The sequence below is a fragment of the Dendrobates tinctorius genome, unplaced genomic scaffold, assembly GCF_039654945.1.
Source record: "Dendrobates tinctorius isolate UK_male_01 unplaced genomic scaffold, ASM3965494v1 ptg000144l, whole genome shotgun sequence".
NCBI lineage: Eukaryota > Metazoa > Chordata > Amphibia > Anura > Dendrobatidae > Dendrobates > Dendrobates tinctorius.
The window spans coordinates 13,229,431-13,246,352 of NW_027361811.1; positions in this window are offsets into that span (position 1 = coordinate 13,229,431).

Here is a 16,922-nt window from a genome sequence, read left to right on the forward strand (position 1 = left end):
ATTTGTGGGAGGATACACGGGTAGACAGTTTGAGGGAAGACATGGAATTGTTGGGTGTGCAGTGGTCAAAGCTGAAAGACCTCTGTAAAGTCCTTCAGTGTTTTGAGGAATGCACATGGCTGGTAAGCGCAGATGATGCCATCATAAGCATGAGCATCTCACTTATGCATCTGCTCATGCAAAGTTTGACACACATTAAGGATCTGGCGTCTGCATGAGGAGGAACAGGAGGAGGAGGAGGGAGCCTTGCTGAGAGTCAGCCATTGTCTGGTCAGGGAACTGTCCTGGACAAGGTGGAAGAAGAAGAGGAAGAGGAGGAGGATTATTTTGGGCAGGATGATGCTTCTCAGGGGGCAAGAGAAAATGCTGGCATTCCAAGGTCAGTTACAGTGTTTGTGCGTGACTGTAGGGATGTAGATTTGCCAGAAAGTGCTCCTCCACCCAGCAGTGACAGTGCATTATTGACACCTGGAACATTGGCTCACATGTGCCATTATGCCTTGCGGATCCTAAAAAGGGACCCCCGCATTGCCAAAATGATGAAGGATAATGACAACTGGCTGGCCAGCATCCTCGATCCATGCTACAAAGGCAAATTATACAACATCATGCCACAGGAGAACCTAGAGATAATATTGGCTAACAAACAAGCAACTCTGGTAAACCGTTTGTTTGAGGCTTTCCCAGCACACAACAGTGGTGCCAGTTCTCCAACGAGCCGTAGTGGGCACAATGGAAGAGGTGTTCGTGGTGCACACAGCCGAAGTGGCGTTGGAGACAGGGGTTTAATGACCATGTCGTGGAATGATTTCTCAAGTACCGCTCACACGACTGCTAATACTGCATCGATTAAAAGTGACAGGAGACAGCAGTTGTCAACTATGGTTACAAACTACTTCTCCTCCCATATCGATGTTCTCCCTCACAGGTCATTCCCCTTTGACTATTGGGCCTCTAAACTGGACACCTGGCCTGAACTGGCACACTATGCCTTACAGGAGCTTGCTTGCCCTGCTGCTAGTGTGTTATCTGAAAGAGTCTTCAGTGCTGCTGAATCAATCCTGACAGAAAAAAGGACCCGTCTGTCGACCCAAAATGTTGATGATCTAACCTTTATTAAAATGAACCATGCATGGGTTTCAAAGGATTTTGTCCCACCTTCCCCTGATGACACATATTTTGCCATAAAACTTCCTCGCTTTTGTCCTCCTCTTCCTCAGACTTGCCGAAATCCGCCATTTGCAGCAGCTAAATGTCCAGCCTACACATCAACATATGCCATTTTTTAAACCTCCCTAACTGGGCTGCCCACCCCCCCAAGGGCTGGGGTCAACACCTGGTGCACCCGGGCAAGTGCCGTTGCTCTGAACAGGTTGGTGGACCCACTGATGGCTGACGGCACTGGCACAGGGCCCCTCATAGTACAGTACAATGTCTCTGAGGGTGGGGGGGCCCACTCGCCGTCAGACACACCAGCGTACTATGAGGGGCGCTGTGCCAGTACCATCGACCATGAGTGTGCCCCCCTTGCTTGGTCATGGCCACAGAACTTGCAAGTTGCAATACTTTCTTCTCCCTGCTCCACCGCTGTGTTGTCTGGGCAGTTAAAGGGAATCTGTCACCCCTTTTTTGAGATCATATAATGATATAATTCAATTGTGTGTCACATAAGGATTCTCTTAGTACTTTTGCTTCCCCCTGACCCAGCACCTTTCATGCATAAATTCCTTTTTTATATTGGTTCAGATGTATGTAAACTGCCGCTGTCCGGTCCGCTTGGCGGGGCTTATTCAACTGCTCCCCCCTCCCTGTCTTGCTCTACGCATTTCTTCTTGTGTAGAGCAAGGCAGGGAGGGGTGGAGCAGTTGAATAAGCCCCGCCCAGCGGACCGGACAGCGGCAGTTTACATACATCTGAACCAATATAAAAAAGGTATTTACGCATGAAAGGTGCTGGGTCAGGGGGAAGCAAAAGTACTAAGAGAATCCTTATGTGACACACAATTGAATTATATCATTATATGATATCTCAAAAAAGGGTGACAGATTCCCTTTAAATCCTTCACAGGGATGGCCACTAGAAATTTGGTGTATTGATCGATGATGGTTAAGATGTAGCTATGGCCTGTCCTGCTGGCCTCTACCTTCTGATGATCAATGGCTACCATTTGTAATGGACGTCAACTTACAAGTGGATGCAGTGGTGCTTTATGATCACCTTTCACAGTTGTGATAGTCACAGACGTGTGACATTCCTGCCACCATTTTTCAATGTCTCCTCTCATGCCAATCCAATAGAATCGTCTACGGCATGTGGCTTCTGTCTTTTGCACTCCAAAATGACCAGACACATCATGATAGGCAGTGAGGACCATGGGTACATCTCTCCCTGTGATCACAATTTGATGGAGACAAGAAACGGTGATGTGATCCACGCTACTGCGATAAAGCAATCCTTTCTTCACAAAGAACCGTTTTCGCTGTCTCCACAGACACAGTAATTGAGGGTCTGCATCGCCTCTGCAACATCTACCGGGAGGTTTTCCCACGATGAGTAATTCCCAAATTTCTGCTAACACTCAACTTTCCGTCTGTACTTGCATTCATGTAGTTTCCAGCAGCGGAGAGTCTGGACTGGCTTACTGAGAATGTAATATAAACGAAGATTTAAAAGTACCACACCACTGTATACTGTTGTACGCTTCGAATATCTTTCCCTTTTTCTACTTTTTAAATTCTGGTGTAATACATAGTGAGCCTGTGAGCGTCTGTGTCTGACTCCGGAAGTATAGATGGAAATTTACAATTACCCCTAGACTGGATACATCTGGTATGTGCTGATACATTACCTTTGTTAAAAATTTGTTATTACGGTATCATCCATTGGGAGTGAGCATGTGTGCTTTACTCCTTCTATATATACGGTGAATCGGAGATACCAACTATTACCCTATACTCGATACAGCTTGTATCTTGTTATACAGTACCTTTGTTCGACATTTAGCATTACGGTCAAATCCATACTGTGTAAGCGTCTTAGAGTGACTGCGGGACTATGTATACAGAGATTTCAATTGTACCCTATAATATATATACTTGCTATCTTGTTATCCAGTACCTTTTTTACAACATTTTTTATTATGGTCAAACCCGGACTGAGTGAGCGTCTGAGGGTGACTCCGGAAATATATACCGAGATTTCAAATTTGGCCAACACTGTATACAGCTGTACACTTCTGATACTGTAACCGTTTTTGCTATTTAGATTCTGGTGCAATCCATAATGAGCCTGTGAATGTCTGTCTGTTACTCCGGAAATATATTTGGAGATTTAAGATTACCCCAACACTGTATACAGCTGTACGCTTATGTTACATTACCCATTTACAGCTTTTCATATTGTGTATTCCATACTGGGCATGAGAGCGTTTGTGTCTGCCTCCTGAAATATATACGGAGATTCCTAATGTTTACACTATACTATATATACCTTGTATCTGGTGATACTATACCCTTTTTCAACTTTTTATTTTATTGTGTACTCCATACTGAGCCTGTGAGCGTCTGTGTATGACTCATGAAATATATACGGAGATTTACTGTTATCCCTAGACTGTATAGAGCTGTACGCTGCTGATACAGTACCATATATCTGCTGGTATTTTGGGTCCATTTTCCAAAACATGAGGAAGTATGGTGGAAGAGGATGCGGACGTTGGCGTGGGGGGCCACCTGGTACTGATGGTGGTGGTGGTGCATCTGCTGGTAGTGCCAAAAACACAATAGCAGCTAAGGCAGGAGGTGTTGAGCCTGTGTCATGGTGTAGCTCTGGAAGGCCTGTAAGGCTCCCTTTTCTGGGAGTAGGTAGACTGTTTTTAATGCCGGAGCATCAGGAACTTTTTTTGGCTTACATTGCTGAAACAGCCATCAGCTCTATCGCCTCCTCTTCTGAAGTTTAAAAAAATGCAAGCACTGAGTCGTCAGTGCAGGCTTCTGGTCAGGAGCAATCCCTTTCCTTGTGTCCTTCACCCACACCAAAAGTGAAGGATGCAGTAGCACACACTTCAGATTACTCCATGGAGCTCTTTTCACATACCATGCCTGGGTAGATTAAAAATGGAGCCCATCATATACTGGAGCATTCCAAATGGGGGACATCAGACACTGGAGCAGCATTTATGGGGCTCATTATACACTGGAGTATTAGAAATGGAGCCCATTATATATTGAGCATTATTGGGGCCCATCATACACTGGAGCATCATCCATGAGGCCCATCATATACTGGAGCATTCCAGATGGGGGACATCAGACACTGGAGCAGCATTTACAGGGCCCATTATACACTGGAGCATTAGAAATGGAGCCCATTAGATATGGAGCATTATTTGGGCCCATAAGACACTGGAGCATCATCAATGGGGCCCATCATATACTGGAGCTTTCTAAATGGGGCAGGTCAGACACTGGAGCAGCATCTATGAGGCACATTATACACTGGTGCATTACAAATGGGGCCCATTATATATGGAGCATTATTTGTGCCCATAAGACACTGGAGCATTATCCATGGGGCCCATCATATACTGGAACATTCTAATTGGGGCAGGTCAGACACTGGAGCAGCATCTATGGGGCACATTATACACTGGAGCATTACAAATGGGGCCCATTATATGTGGAGAATTATTTGGGCCCATAACACACTGGAGCATCGTCCATGGGGACCATCATATACTGTAGCATTATGTGGAGCTCATCATATACTGTATGGAACATTATATGTGACCAATTAATCTGTATGGAGAAATATATGGGGCTCATTATTCTTTATGGCGCACAATGTGGTGGCCATAATACTGTATGGAGTAATATACTGTCCTTTTTTTGAGCTATTGTACAATTTAAAATAGATCAGTCATGTCATGCAAGCAGTGAAGTATTTGTCATTGTACTATACCTATATTTCTGTGCCGTATCGGAGCATCATGAGTTGTGGTATGTGTTAAAAAGGCGCACTGACACTCTTTGGCCAAGGGCACACGAAAACCTGGAGCCAGCCCTACCCCCCCACAACTTTAGCCAAATAACCCCCAGTTTTCAATGCGTAACTATTATTATGAAGTAAATTAAGGTTGACAAGCTTCAGTAATAAGAATTGATGTTTTTGGCATTGAAATGGGCACTGTAGGTGTGTTTACTGTCCTCCACTCCCTGCCGACTTTGCTTCCCCATTGACTTGCATTGGGTTTCGTGTTTCAGTCGGCATCCGACTTTTCGCTATAGTCGGCTGATTTTGTTCGACCCGACTTTTGCAAAGTCGCTCATCTCTAGTGATGACCATAGGCAGCGCTGGCTTCTTGGCTTTTTTGAGTATTTCTAGTTTATTCCATATTTTTTTCAGTGTTGATAGTGTGGCAAAAATGTATGGAAATGAATTAAATATCATATTTTTTTCCAAATATATATTTTTGTCTGTTAAAACCAAAATTTGGCATTGGCAATGTATGTGGTAACATAACAGGGAAAAAAAGAACATGCCACGGAAATAAAATGTGTGAGCAACTAGCAACAGCAGTAAAACAGGTACTGTTGGCACCAACTATCCAGTCAGTAGGAGTAGTCCCAAAAGCAATTCACATTTGGCCTCCTTTGCTTCTGGCAAGCATAACAGTGGGGAGAAAGCAGAGGCTGTCTTGTCACAACCATTGATGAGCGGACCTGTGGAAGTTCAAATTCTGGTACTCTACCTGGACTTTAGTCAAAAGTTTGGTAGGGTACCAGAACTGCACCCAGAACAGAAAAATATTCCTCATCTTTAGTCACAACCCTTATCTCAGTCACAGCAGGATGATGTTGCCTCTGACACTGATACCATTAGATTAAGTCAGTGTTCTGCTCACTTCGCCTCCTCCGCCACCATAATGCTGTACATGGTGGAATTTCCATTCCATCAATGACAGCTATTTCTGTTATGCCCTATTATCCACTAGTCGACAACACTCCAGGAGCTAAGGAAGATACTATAACAGAACATCTTCTAGTTGATTTATTGACAGAGATGAACAGTCAGTCTTTGGACTCAGATGACATGGAGTCCATCAGCACATAGAGGAAAATTGCCTACTCATTTGGGGAAATCAAGCCAACCATAAATCCGAGCAAACCTCAAGTAGTCCTCATCCCCATTCTCTTCACACTCATCTATCTATCAGCCAGGCCACACACTCAAGTAGTGCCTGTTACTAGAACCCAAGAAAAACAGGGGAACATGGAGTACTGTAAGGTTCTCAGTCTTATTTGACATGTGTTTTGAAATTCAGTTTTTTCCATCGGACATTTTGCTTTCTGTCCTGCTGCAGCTATCTTGCCCTCAGTTAATATGGAGTTTCCAGCTTTCATGTTCCCACCTTGATTCTCTCCCTCTTGCCTCTTACGCAGCCTCAGCTGCGCAATCACTGCTTCAGAATCAAGTCTGCAGTCAGCCTGTGACCTGGCTCCTGGAAATCTTGGACTTGGTACTCCAGCCATCTCCTGCTGAGGAACTCTTGAACACGTGTGGACTCTGGAAACCTGCTGTTTGATAAATCCACATTTTCAAGGGAATTACCGTAACAGAGAAGAGATCTTGAACCTGTTGTGGAAAGTTACTGCTGAGCTTAAAGTTACTCCTGTCTCTGTACCTGCAAACTGTGTGAACCATTTTTGCCTACTTGTATGAAGTAATACAAGTCCTTCCTAATCAAACCTGTGTCTGCTGTGTTTTCCTCGCACCCAAGCACAAGAACTGTACACCATACATCACAAGTACGTAGAAAAATAATGAATTTTTTTTTAACATGAATGAAAGAACAAATTATTAAAAGATGCCTCATGACAGACTAACAGGCACAACAGCTGACTTACAATCCCTAAATGGTTACTTAATTTTTGCTACAAGCAACGTGGCTTTTTAAATATAGTTACGTGAATGACCACTGAATGCAGATTAGTCAACATGCAAGTATGTATTATACTATATAGTGGTACATTTATATGATATGAGAGATTATATTCACGTTCATATCAGTGATGTGCATATGAAGGATGGAAACAGGTACTCAGTAAAGTTAAAGTGCCTGTGTGTATATATGGACCTGAACTACTGCTGTAAAAGTTTTCACTAGCAGGTCATTTAAAAAAAACCTTAAATTAAGCGACATGAAAGAAATGCCTTGGACAATAGTTTGTACCTTGGCTGTGAGTCTGAGGCTGTTGTGTCTCTCACCCCAATGAGTGTTTTGCCGATTCTTCTTCACCACGCACGCCCCTGGAAAAGAATTGCCTGTTACTGTTGTCATCACTATCATTATTGTTGTCCACCTCTATTGCTTTTCATACTCCAGTCATATTTTCTGTTCCACCTTTGTCTCATTGGTAAATATACTGATTATGTGTTGAGGAAACAAGTGCATACTCACAGTTATCACAGTTTTGAGGGTGAAGTGGAGAGGACAAGCACTGTACTTGTACTCTATGGGTTTATTAATCCTTTTATTTTTCTTATACTGATGTGACCCCTCATCTATGAACTTTTTGTACCTTTAGGTGATCTATTTTTGGCATACAATCATTCATTTTTAATTTAACTCTACATTCTTATGAATTAAGTGCTGCATGTTTTTATTTTGCGCTTGCACTTTATTTGCTGCATATTTTTGCACTCTGCACTTTCTTTGACTACTATATTTATAGACAGTGATATCAAGAACCAAACACTTTTTGATAACTAACAAGGTCTATAGGATCTTCTCTCTGAGTAATTATTTTGTCTGGGTCATTCTTTACTATATAGTATATTTACATCATAAATTTTGCACTGTATTCCTCCACCTTCATTTATTTTATCTTGTCTGTTTGTCAAATGCTGTTTAAATTTGTGTCTTGTCCACTTTGCTTTCAATAAAAAGTGTTTTAATATTTCATTAATGGTCTTGTGCTGCATTTTTGTAGGTGTTATTATGTTTCTTGATATTTCCAGCTGATTTATTTACAAATCCATAATTTATGGTATTACCCAGCAGTAAGTATATGTGAAGGGGGACGCAGAGTTAGCACAGTCATGGAATGAAGCTGACAGTGAAATTGATGACAATGACACTGGCCAAGGCAACCTTACCAAACATTGCAGCGGGGTGACAAAAATAAACCAAATGGACTGTAGATATTGTTGGCCAGTACAGCAAGCTATATGCTGGAATGCTTAAGGGATGACAGGTGTATTGTTGTCATTAACCCTTTCAAATTTTGCAGTAATAACATGTGCACGCACCCTTGGCCCTATTGATGCTGGATGTATTATTACTTCCAGGTGATCGTGTGCACAGGCTGTGTGTGCAAGATTGCCGCCAAGTGTCAGCTGATTCCAACAGCTGACACCCTGCATTAAGCGCCAGACGCAGTCCCGCACCGCTCCCGGCACTTTAACCCACTAAATGCTGCAATCAAACTCGATCGCAGCATTCCGGGAGTCTGCAGTGGGATGACAGCTTCTCTGCCCTTGGATTGGCGAACCCGCGTCACGACGAGGGGTCCTGATCGTTGCCATGGTGAACAGATCTCATTATGATTTTCCAGGTCACCAGAGCTAAGAAAGTTGCTAGATCATGCTCAGAGCATGATCAGCAACTTTCTCTGTCAGTGCAGAGCTGACAGTTTGCATAGCATAGGGATGCTGTTGCTGTGACAGCAGCCAAACAGAAAAACCCGATATAAATCTGGTATCGCTGTAATCGCACCAACAGGAAGAATAAAGTCACCTAATCACTTATACCACACAAGGAACGGTGTAAAAAATAAATAAAACCAATTCTTCACCTGCTGTTGATTTTTTCATTCTGCCTCCCTAAGTTTGCAGTAAGGTTCGGCATGCATTTACACTGTGCTCTGCGCTGAGAGCTTACACCGGGGTTTCCATGTAAAGCTCTGAAATATGTGATTCAGACGTAACCCTCGATGAAAGATTCCCTATAGTGAGGCAGATAGAGGCACTATGGACACCATCTGACCTCTGATCCGTCTTATTAGGATTGCTTATAAGTGCTGTTGGCCACAGTTTTATGCACTTCTGAAAAGAAGGACACTGCTGAACAGAGGTCAGACGAAGTCCACAGTAACTCATTATTGGGAACTAGCTGCTGGCCCGATTCTAAAGCATCGGGCACCCTAGAATATGGCCAGCGGCAGATTAAAATAAAAAATGCGATATACTTACCATCCGATGGCCCCCGGAATCTTTCCCTCCTCTCCATGCTGCCGGCATCTTCCGTTCCCAGTACTCCTTTGCGCCAAAGACCGATGCTGACATCCTCTCGCGAGAGCGCGACGTCATCAGCGGTATTTCACACAAAGCAGTACTGGGAACGCAAGATGCCGGCAGCGTGGAGAGGAGGGACAGATTCCGGGGGCCATCGGAAGGTGAGTAGATCACTATTTTTTATCTCAATTCTATTTTTTACACGTTTATGGTACCGAGGGTCCGAAGGAATCTCTTCTCCTCCGGACCCTGGGTACCGGCTAGCGGCAGGTATCTCCGGCTGCGTCGCTGCTGATGCCCGTGCGCCCGGAGATGACCCGCGGCAACCGTCGCGCCACTGATCTCCCAATGGCATGGTAGCGGTGGCGTGCGTCCTCCTAATTGCGGACTGCGCTTGCGCACTGCGCCTTTTGCTGATTGGTTGCGGCCTGGCGAGGGCCTGGCGGCCGTGACCAATCATCGCAGCGGGATTTCGGTTACAGACAGACATGATAAGGCGCTTATATATATAGATGTATCCCTCGGGGGTTTTATATGAATCACGTCACTTAGATATTTAGATGGAAAACCCAAAGTAAGTTCTCAGTGTAGAGCGCCGGTAAATGTGATCCCAAATGTTACATACAATGTTCCCAATAAAAGTTTTAACTCAATCCACAAAAAAAGCTAGTCTCCACTCAGGTCTGTCTTCTGTTAATGGAAATATAATGGGACTCAATGCTACTGGTAGCACAAAGGCTCTGGAAAAGCAAAGTGGCTCCTCACCCTCCAAAAGAAATTCAGCAAATTCTTCACTCCCAAATCCAAAGAACCGCTCCCTTCTGAGCCCCACAGTGTACCTAAACCACATATAGCATCCTCATGTTTAGCATTTCTAAAGTGATGAGAGCCCACCTAACTTACTGATGCATACCTCCAGAAGCATGGGCTGGGCATAACATAATGGTGACTGCAACATACTGGTCAGTACAGCATACTGGTCACTACAATGGCAGTTTGCAATTTTCACTCGACAACATTTGTTGTTGCTTATTTCTGGAAAATAGCCAAGGAGTCAAAATCGTCACTACACCAGTAGATAAATTCGCAAAGGGGTATAATTTCTAATATGGGGTCACTTGAGGAGAGATTCTGCTCTTCTTACAATTAGGGGCTCTGCACACTGTTCTAGGAAAATCTGTGGAGGCAAATAACGCTCTGTTCCTCCCGATTCTCTCCGTATGGCAAAGTAGTACTGTACAGTCACATATGGGTTATTGCCACTTTCAGTAGAAATTGTGAGACAAATTATAGTGCTATTTTTACCCAGTTCTTGTGTGAAAATGTAAAATTTGGGGTTAAAACAAAATTTTGGTGGTAAAAATGTAGTTATTTTATTTTCACTGCTCAATGGTATAAAATTTTGTGACACACCCATGGTATCAATATGATCACTGCACCCCTAGATGAATTCAATGAGAGATGTAGTTTGTAAAATGGGGTCATTTATGGGGCGTTCTGATGATCTGACACCTCATAGGTAGAGATGAGCGACTTTGCCTTTTTTTGGGTCTAGTCGGGTTTCATGAAACCCGACTTTCGCAAAAGTCAGGTCGAACGAAATCGGCCGACTATAGGGAAAAGTCGGAGGCCAACTGAAACACGAAACCTAATGCAAGTCAATGGGGAAGCAAAGTCGGCAGGGAGTGGAAGACAGTAAACACACCTACAGTGCCCATTTCAACTCCAAAAACATCAATTCTTATAACTGAAGCTTGTCAACCTTAATTTACTTCCTAATAATAGTTACGCATTGAAAACTGGGTGTTATTTGGCTAAAGTTGTGGGGGGGGTTGGGCTGGCTCCAGGTTTTCATGTGCCCTGGGCCAAAGAGTGTCAGTGCGCCCCTTTAACACATACCACAACTCATGCTGTTCCGAGACGGCACAGAAATATAGGTATAGTACAATGACACATACTTCACTGCTTACATGACATGACTGATCTATTTTAAATTGTACAATAGCTCAAAAACAGGACAGTATATTACTCCATACAGTGTTATGGCCACCACATTGTGCGCCATACAGAATAATGAGCGCCATATATTTCTCCATACCAAATAATTAGTCACATATAATGTTCCATACAGTATCTGATGAGCTTCACATAATGCTTCATATATAATGGGCCCCATTTGTAATGCTCCAGTGTATAATGTGCCCCTTAGATGCTGCTCCAGTGTCTGATCTGCCCCATTTACATTGCTCCAGTACATGATGGGCCTCATGGATTCATGGATGATGCTCCAGTGTATGATGGGCTCCAATAATGCTCCATATATAATGAGCCCCATTTGTAATGCTCCAGTGTATAATGGGCCCCTTAGATGCTGCTCCAGTGTCTGATCTGCCCCATTTACAATGCTCCAGTACATGATGGGCCTCATGGATGATGCTCCAGTGTATCATGGGCCCTAATAATGCTCCATATATAATGGGCCCCATTTGTAATGCTCCAGTGTATAATGGGCTCATTAGATGCTGCTCCAGTGTCTGATCTGCCCCATTTACAATGCTCCAGTACATGATGGGCATCATGGATGATGCTCCAGTGTATGATGGGCTCCAATAATGCTCCATATATAATGGGCCCCATTTGTAATGCTCCAGTGTATAATGGGCCCCTTAGATGCTGCTCCAGTGTGTGATCTGCCCCATTTACAACGCTCCACTACATGATGGACCCTATTTTTATTTAACTCAGGCATGGTATGTGAAAAGAGCTCCATGGAGTAATCTGAGGTGTGTGCTTCCACATCCTTCACATTTGGTGTGGGTGAAGGACACAAGGAAAGGGCTTGCTCCTGACCAGAAGCCTGCAGTTACGACTCAGTGCTTGCATTTTTTTACAACTGCAGAAGAGGAGGCGATAGAGCTGGAGGCTGTTTCACCAATGTAAGCCACAAACAGTTCCTGATACTCCGGCTTTAAAAGCTGTCTACCTACTCCCAGAAAAGGGAGCCTTACAGGCCTTTCAGAGCTAAACCATGATGTTGGCTCAACACCTCCTGCCTTAGCTGCTATTGTGTTTTTGGCACTACCAGCAGATGCACCACCACCACCATCAGTACCAGGTGGCCCTCCATGCCCACATCCATGTCCTCTTCCACCATACTTCCTCATGTTTTTGAAAATGGACCCAAAATACCAGCAGATATATGGTACTGTATCAGAAGTGTACAGCTCTATACAGTCTATGGATAACAGTAAATCTCCGTATTTATTTCATGAGGCATACACAGACGCTCACAGGCTCAGTATGGATTACCCAATAAAATAACAAGTTGAAAAAGGGTACAGTATCACCAGATACAAGGTATATATAGTATAGTGTAAACATTCTGATTTTCCATATACATTTCAGGAGGCAGACACAAACGCTCTCAGGCCCAGTATGGATTACACAAGAATATGAAAAGCTGTAAATGGGTTATGTAACACAAGCGTACAGCTGTATACAGTGTTGGGGTAATCTTAAAGTTCCAAATATATTGCCGGAGTAACAGACAGACATTTACAGGCTCATTATGGAATACACCAGAATCTAAAAAGCTTAAAAGGTTACTGTATCAGAAGTGCTCTGCTGTATCCAGTGTTGGCCAAATTGAAAATATCGGTATACATTTCCGTAGTCACCCTCTGATGCTCACTCAGTTTGGTTTTGACCATAATAAAAAATGTTGTAAAAAAAGGTCATGGATAACAAGATAGCAAGTATATATTTTTTAGGGTACAATTGAAATCTCCTTATAAATAGTCCCGTAGTCACTCTCAGACGCTTACACAGTATGGATTTGGCTGAAATGCTAAATGTCGAACAAAGATACTGTATAACAAGATACAAGCTGTGTCGAGTATAGTGTAAAAATTTGTTTCTCCGATTCACCGTATATATAGAAGGCGTAACCCACACACGCTCACTCACTATGGATGATGTAGGGAAAGTGGACTGACAGACAAACCAGCCTGTAGTGAGAAGCAGAGGTGTAGCGCAGTGTAGGTGTGAAACCGCTAAGATAAAGAGAAAGGGTGAAGTGTTTTAGCTTGCCCATTGGAAGGCAGTGGAGAGTGTAGGAGTGGGACTGAATAACTGCCATTGGTCAGAGAAACTGTTAGGTGATGGTGGGAGGAGTTACCAGAACTGGAAGTATAAAAGGCTGAGGGAAGGTTGAGGAAGAGTCAGTCAGCAAAGGGAGCGCAGTAAAGAGGAAGTTCTGCTGAGGAAATAGAGACAGTGGAAAGGCTCCAGAGAGGACTGACAGTTGAGGCGGTCACGGGGGGGTGGCCCAGAAGACGGTAGCCGCAGACGAAGACAGCCTGGGGCTATCATACGGACGGTGTGCTCAGACTGGTGCAGCGCTGTGGTGGTTGGGCCTAGGCCAGCCACATTGGAAGAACCACAGAGGATGCCACAATTATAGTTACAAAGGAAGTGAAGGTACCGGGGCCTGTGTACAGAGAAATGTGAAACGGCTGTGGTGAATTGTTGTTGTTGACAGAAGGATGGCCACTAAAAACGGACCTGTTCAATACAAACTCTTTCTCAGTCTCGTGTTTGTCTGCGGCAAGAAGAGGGCCCCCCCCACAGTTGATTATCCTACAGATGATACCTTAATACAAATTTTTGAAACAAGGTACTGTATCAGCACATAACAAGTGTGTCCAGTCTAGGGTTAAATTTCTGTCTATACTTCCGGAGTCAGACACAGACACTCACAGGCTCACTATGTATTACACCAGAATTACAAAAGTAGAAAAAGGGAAAGGTATTCATAGCATACACCAGTATACAGTATTGTGGCACTTTTAAATCTTCGTATATATTTCAATCTCAGTAAGCCAGTCAAGAATCTCAGCTACTGGAAACTACATGGATACAAGTATAGACGCAAAGTCGAGTGTTATCAGAAATTTTGGAATTACTCATCGCGGGAAAACCTCCCGGTAGATGTTGCAGAGGCGATGCAAACCCTCAATTACTGTGTCTGTGGAGAAAGCGAAAAAGGTTCTTTGTGAAGAAAGGATTGCTTTATCGCAGTAGCGTGGATCACATCACCGTTACTCGTCTCCATCAAATTGTGATCACAGGGAGAGATGTACTCATGGTACTCACTGCCTATCATGATGTGTCTGGTCATTTTGGAGTGCAAAAGACAGAAGCCACAGGCCGTAGGTGATTCTATTGGATTGGCATGAGAGGAGACATTGAAAAATGGTGGCAGGAATGTCACACATCTGTGACTATCAACTGTGAAAGGGGATCATAAACCACCACTGCAACCGCTTGTAAGTTGACGTCCATTTCAAATGGTAGCCATTGATCATCTGAAGGTAGAGGCCAGCAGGACAGGCCATAGCTACATCTTAACCATCATTGATCAATACACCAAATTTCTAGTGGCCGACCCTGTGAAGGATTTAACTGCACAGACTACACAGCGGTGGAGCAGGGAGAGGTAAGTATTGCAACTTGCAAGTGCTGTGGCCATGACCAAGCAGAGGGGCACAATCGTGGTCGAAAGAGCTGGCACAGGGTCCCTCATAGTACGCTGGTGTGTCTGACGGCGAGTGGGCCCTCCCACCATCTGAGACACTGTATTGTACTATGAGGGGCCCTGTGCCATTGCCGTCGGCCATCAGTGGGCCCATCCACCTGTTCCGAGCAATGGCACTTGCCCGGGTGCGCCAGGTCTTGACCCCAGCCGTTGGGGGAGGGGTGGGCAGCCCTGTTAGGTAGGTTTAAAAATTGGCATATGTAGATGTGTTGGCTGGACAGTCAGCTGCTGCAAAGGGCGTAATTGGGCAAGTCCGAGGAAGAGGAGGAAAAAACCGGGGCCAATGGTCAAAGGGTAATGACCTGTGAGGGAGAACATCGATATGGGAGGAAAAGTAGTTTCTAATCATAGTTGACAACTGCTGCCTCCTGTCACTTTTAATGGATGCAGTATTAGCAGTCGTGTGAGCGGTACTTGAGAAATCATTCCACAACATGGTCATTAAACCCCTGTCTCCAACGCCATTTCTGCTGTGTGCACTATGAACACCTCTTCCATTGTGCCCACTACGGCTCGTGGGAGAACCAGCACTGCTTCTGTGTGCTGGGAAAGCCTCAAACAAATGGTTTACCAGAGTTGCTTGTTTGTTTGCCAATATTATCTCTAGGTTCTCCTGTGGCATGATGTTGTGTAATTTGCCTTTGTAGCGTGGATCGAGGATGCTGGCCAGCCAGTAGTCGTCATCCCTCATCATTTTGGCAATGTGGGGGTCCCTTTTTAGGATCCGCAAGGCATAATCGCACATATGGGCCAATGTTCCTGGTGTCAATGATGCACTCCCTGTGGTGGGTTGAGGAGAAGTTTCTGGCAAATCCACATCTCTACAGTCACGCACAAACACTGTCCCTGACCATGGAACGCCTAGAGATGGTACTGTATGAGGAGCGTCCAGCTGTGTTAGGTGTATTAAACAAATTAAAACAACATATATATTATGTTAGTCACAGACGCTCTCACAGTATGTATTGGACTGTAATCCAACAAGCAGATATACGGAACTGTATCAGAAGTGTACAGCTGTATACGATTTTTGTGCAACTAACAATCTCCGTATATGTATTTACGGAGTGTCACACACACACGCTGACTAGGTATAAAAGTGACTGTAATGCGAATGGCAGATATACAATACTGTTAGAGAATCGGACAGCTTTATACGATGTGTGTAAGGAAAATTGTCAAGCTCCGTGTATTTGTATATGGACTGACACACGCTGTCTCTGTCTAGTTTAGACCATAATCAAACAGCAGACATACAAAACTGTTTGAAAAACGGACACGACTCTAAGGTGTAGGTCTGGAAAAACGGAAAAACTCCTCTTTTTTTTTCCAGAGTCTCACACACAGGTAGCTTCTATTTGTCCGTGCTAGAAGGCGGTACACGGTAATGTGTGAGGAGCGTACACCGCTGTATCATGTGTGTATGTAAAATTGTCAAGCTCCGTGTATTTGTATACGGACTGACACACGCTGTCTCTGTCTAGTTTAGACCGTAATCAAACAATAGATATACGAAACTGTTTGAAAAACGGACACGACTCTAAGGAAAAATGGAAAAACTCCTCATTTTTTTTTCCAGAGTCACACACAGGTAGCTTCTATTTGTCTGTGCTAGAAGGCAGTACACAGTAGTGTGTGAGCAGCGTACACCGCTGTACGGGGTGTGTATGTAAAATTGTCAAGCTCTGTGTATTTGTATACGGACTGACACACGCTGTCTCTGTCTAGTTTTGACTGTAATCAAATAGCAGATATACGAAACTGTTTGAAAAACGGACACAACTCTAAGATGTAGGTCTGGAAAAACGGAAAAACTCCTCGTTTTTTTTTTCCAGAGTCACACACAGGTAGCTTCTATTTGTCCGTGCTAGAAGGCGGTACACGGTAGTGTGTGAAGAGCGTACACCACTGTATGGTGTGTGTATGTAAAATTGTCAATCTCCGTGTATTTGTGTACGGACTGACACACGCTGTCTCTGTCTAGTTTTGACTGTAATCAAACAGCAGATATATGAAACTGTTTGAAAAACGG